A 5,555-nucleotide genomic window follows, 5' to 3' on the forward strand; every position below is an offset into this window, starting at 1 on the left:
CATCAGGGGTGTAGAGATGATTCTTAAGTTGTGTATGAGGAAGCTGTTGGTTTCCTGCTTCTATGTCTGTGTAGCTCCTAAAAATAGAAGACTAGCGCATCTTATCAAAATTACTTTTGTTCAAAGTCATTGCAACTTGTGAATGAGCTAAAGGCTTAGATAATAGTCAGTACTTTTGGAGTCTGATATTTGCAAATTTAAAATAGGTCTTCGGGTATCTGTGTGGCTCCGTTGGTTAATCCTCTGACTTTGGCACAGGTCATGATCTCACTGTTGGTGACTTTGAGGTCCATGTTGGGCTCTGTGCTGGCAGCTGGGAGCCTGGAGCCTGATTGCGATTCTGTGTTCCCTCTCTCTGCCCTTCCCTGGCTCATGCTCTTTCTCTCTCTCTCAAATATAAACTTAAACATAGAAAATAGGTCTAGAATAAATCTGTAGACCATAACATATTTATAGTGACTGCTGATTGAAACAAAGAAATAGCCTGAAATTCCAAAAATACATTACTGTTGTTTCCCTAGGCTCCCATTAAATGCCAGGTTGACCATTAAGCTGAATACAATCAGTAATCTTTTAGTAACTTGGAAGAGATGAGCATACTATCATAGCTAGTAAGGTTTGGAATATGTCGTTTTGGTAGACCTATTTTCTTTAATGATGAAAAAATTGATTTGAGGTCTCTTTTATTTGGGTATTCAGGATTAAGAGAAGTTACCCAAGGCAAATGAATTAAGACCATTTTAGAACTGACCTGGACTTAAAAAACCAGAGACTGGAGTCATGATAAAGATAGTTTGAACATGCCATTTCATCAAATAAAAAAAAATACAGCTCCTGAATGACAACCATCACGTTGGAGGAGAGTTTCTGGTGTTCCCTCCACAAATGGTGCATGATTTTCAGTCAAGGATACAGCCTCACTGACTACTTTTACTGACATGATGGTTCAGACACCAACAATGTTGTCTGTTGGGATTGTCTTTTACAAAACTGATATCCTTTCAGTTTTCAGCTTAATTAATATACTAAGGAGAAAAAAATGTTTCCCTCTTTCTGAAAAATAATCCCATTTGTATTTAGAGTTATCATTAAACATAGTATTTCAAAAAATGGCTAATAAATTGGAAGTCAATATAAATTTGCTTGTGAAGTTATCAAATGGAAAACTGTTGCCAAAGCAGTTATTTTATGTTTTATAGGAAAACTAATCTTTTATGTCCTTACTGCATTTATGTTATATCCTATTCACTTTTGTTTCATGCTATTGTGTGTGTGTGTGTGTGTGTGTGTGTGTGTGTGTGTGTGTGTGTGTGCAACTAAGTGAAATGTGCAATATTTGGTCATTTAAATAGATTCACTAATTTAGGCAAAGTCAGCCATAAACAAATGCAATACATTATGTCCAAAGTAGTCAAGCAGATTTTGCATCATGAGTAAAACTTGCTTTATGTTAAATGAATTTGCTTTTCTCTTTTCTTTTTAACAAGCCAAGTCAAAGGTGAATATATTCTTTCTGCTCACCTTGAGGCAGGGCAAGAGCAGATTTGTGTCAGAGCGCACTGTCCATATTTATGAGAAACTAGAGAAATTAAGAAAGCCACTTAGGTACAAACCTTAGTGAGGACTCATGACTGATACCTTTTCAACAATATTCTGTTGGGATGTCTTTTATTAACTGGGTTAATTTTTTTTAATTGTTAGTTAATTTATTTTTAAAATTTACATCCAACTTAGCATAATGTGGAACAATGATCTCAGTAGTAGATTACTTAAAGTCCCTTACCCATTTAGCACATCAGCCCTCCCACAGTCCTTCCAGTAACCCTGTTTATTCTCCACATTTAAGAGGTTTTCTTTAATGTTTTTGACCCCCTCCATGTTTTTATATTATTTTGCTTCCCATCCCTTATATTCATCTGTTTTGTATCTTAAAGTCCTCATATGTGTGAGGTCCTATAATATTTGTCTTTCTCTGACTAAATTCGCTTAGCATAATACCCTCTAGTTCCATCCATGCAGGTTAAATGGCAACATTTTATTCTTTTGGATTGCTAAGCAATACTCTAGTGTGTGTGTGTGTGTGTGTGTGTGTGTGTGTGTGTGTGTGTGTGTGTGTGGTGTGTGTGTACACCACATCTTCTTTATCCATTCATCCATCGATGGACATTTGCGTTTTTTCTATACTTTAGCTGCTGTTGATGGTACTTCTATTACTTTGGGGTTCACCTTTCCCTTCAAAATAGCACATCTGTATCATTTGGATAAATACCTAGCAGTGCAACTGCTGGGTTGTAGGGTAGTCCTCTTTTTCATTTTGTGAGAAACCTACCTACTGGTTTCCAGAGTGACTGTGCCAGTTTGCATTCCCGCCAGCAGTGCAAGAGTTCCTCTTTCTCCGCTTCCTCACCAACATCTGTTGTTGCCTGAGTTGTTAGTGTTAGCCATTCTCACAGGGGTGAGGTGTTATCTCATTGTGTTTTTGATTTGTACTTCCATGATGATGAGTGATGTTGAGCATTTTTTCATGTTTCATTTGGCCATCTGGATGTCATCCTTGGAAAGTGTTTGCTCATGTCTTGGCTCATTTCTACACTGGATTACTTGTTTTTTGGGTATTGAGTTCAATATGTTCTTTATAGATTTTGCATACTAATCCTTTATCTCATATGTCTTTTGCAAATATCTTCTCCCATTCTGTTGGTTGCCTTTTAGTTTTGCTGATTGTTTCCTTCACTGTGCAGAAGCTTTTTATTTTGATGAGGTCCTAATTGTTCATTTTTGCTTTTGTTTCCCTTGCCTCTGGAGACTTGTTGACTAAGAAGTTGTGGAAGCAAACATCAAAGAGGTTTCTGCCAGCTTTCTCCTCGAGGGTTTTGATGGCTTCCTGTGTTACATTTAGGTCTTTCATCCATTTTGAGTGTCTTTCGTCCATTTTGAGTGTGAGAAAGTGGTCCAGACTCATTCTTCTGTATGTCGCTGTCCAGTTTTCCCAGCACTCTTGCTGAGGAGACTGTATTTATTCCATTGGATATTCTATCCTTTTTGTCAAAGATTAGTTGGCCGTACGTTTCTGGGTCCATTTCTGTGTTCGTATTCTCTTCCACTCATCTGGGTGTCTGTTCTTGTGCCAAGAGCATACTGTCTTGGTGATTACTGCTTTGTAATACAGCTTGAAGTCCAGGATTGTGATGCCTCCTACTTTGGTTTTCTTTTTCAAGATAGCTTTGGCTATTCAGGGTCTTTTCTGGTTCCATACATATTGTAGGATTCTTTGTTGTAGCTCTGTGAAGAATGATGGTGTTATTTTGATAGGTATTGTGTTGACTATGTAGATTGTTCTGGGTACTTTTGACATTTTAACACTATTTGTTCTTCCTATCCAGGAGCATGCAATATTTGTCTTTTCTGTGTGTTTGCCATCTGCAATTTCTTTCATAAGCTTTCTATAGTTTTCAGTGTATAGATTTTTCAACTACTTGGTTAGATTTATTCCTAGGTATTTTATGGGTTTTGGTGCAATTTTACATGGGATCGATTCCCTGATCCCTCTTTCTCTTGCTTCATTGTTGGTGCGTAGGAATGTAACTGATTTCTGTGCTTTGATTTTATATCCTGCCAGTTTGCTAAATTCCTGTATTATTTCTAGCAGTTTTTTGTTGACTATTGTGGGTTTTCCACATAGAGTTTCATGCCATCTATGAAGAGTGAAAGGTTGAGCTCCTCCTGGACGATTTGGATGCCTTTTATGTCTTTGTGTTGTTTGATTGCTGAGGCTAAGACTTCCAATATTATGTTGAATGCCAGTGGCGAGAGTGGACATCCTTGTCTTGTGCCTGACCTTAGGAGGAAAGCTCTCAGTTTTGCCCCTTTGAGGATATATTAGCGTCGGGTCTTTCATATATGCCTTTTATGATCTCGAGGTATGATCCTTCTATCCCTACGTTCTTGAGGGATTTTATCAAGAAAGGATGCTGTATTTTGTCAAATGCTTTCTCTGCATCTATTGAGAGGATCATGTGGTTCTTGTCCTTTCTTTTATCGATGTGATAACTCACATCGATTGTTTTGTGGATATTGAACCCGATTTGCATTCCAGGTATTAATCCCACTTGGTCGTGGTGAGTAACGTTTAAATGTATTGTTGGATCTGGTTGGTTCATATCTTGTGGAAGATTTTTGTATCCATGTTCATCATGAAAATTTGTGTATACTTCTCCTTTTTAGTGAGTCTTTTTCTGGTTTTGGAATCAAGGTAATGCTGGGTTCAGAGAAAACGTTTGGAAGTTTTCCTTCCATTTCTTTTTTTGGGACAGCTTCAAGAGCATAGGTGTTAACTCTTCCTTAAATGTTTGGTAGAATTCCCCTGGAAAGCCATCTGGCCCTGGGCTCTTTTCTTGGGAAATTTTTGATAACTAAGTCAATGTCTTTACTGGTTATGGGTCTGTTCAAATTTTCTATTTCTTCCTGTTTCAGTTTTGTTAGTTTATATATTTCTAGGAATTTGTCTCTTTCTTCCAGATTGTCCATTTTATTGGCATATATTTGCTGATAATATTCTCTTATTATTTGTATTTCTGCTGTGTTGGTTGTGACCTCTCCTCTTTCATTCGTGATTTTATTTCTTTGGGTCCTTTCCTTTTTCTTTTTGATCCAACTGGCGAGTGGTTTATCAATGTTATTAATTATTTCAAAGAACAAGCTTCTGGTTTCATTGATCTGTTCTACTCTTTTGTGTGTGGGTGGAGGGTGGTTATTTGTTGTTGTTTTTTCTGTGTGTGTTTTTGTTTTTGTCTTCAGTTTCGATAGCATTGATTTTTGCTGTAATCTTTATCATTTCTTGTCTTCTGCTGGTTTTGGTTTTATTTGTTGTTCTCTTTCCAGCTCTTTAAGGTATAACGTTGGGCTGTGTATCTGAGACCTTTTTACCTCTTTTGGAAGGCCTGGATTGCTATAAACTTCCTCTTAAGACTATCTTTGCTGAATCCCAGAGGCTTAGGGGTGCAGTGTTATCCGTTTCGTTGGCTTCCATGTATTTTTTAATTTTCTCTTTAACTTCTTGGTTCACCCATTCATTCCTTTTTTTTAATTTTATTTTTTATGTTTTAAAATTTACATCCAAATTAGTTAGCATATAGTGCAACAATGATTTCATGAGAATATTCCTTAATGCCCCTCACCCATTTAGCCCAACCCCCTCCCACATCCCGTCCAGTAACACTCTGTCTGTCCTACATAGTTATGAGTCCATTCTGTTTTGTCCCCCTCACTGTTTTTATTTTATTTTTGTTTCCCTTCCCTTATGTTCACATGTTTTGTCTCTTAAAGTCCTCATGTGAGTGAAGTAATATGATTTTTGTCTTTCTCTAATTTCACTTAACATAATACCCTACAGTTCTAACCACGTAGTTACAAATGGCAAGATTTCAGTCATATATATATATATATATATATATATATATATATATATACACACACACACACACATATACATATATATCACTCATATATATGTGATATATATATATATCACCTATACATATCAATATATGTGTGTG

This window comes from Prionailurus viverrinus, unplaced genomic scaffold, assembly GCF_022837055.1.
Source record: "Prionailurus viverrinus isolate Anna unplaced genomic scaffold, UM_Priviv_1.0 scaffold_70, whole genome shotgun sequence".
NCBI classification, from domain to species: Eukaryota; Metazoa; Chordata; class Mammalia; order Carnivora; family Felidae; genus Prionailurus; species Prionailurus viverrinus.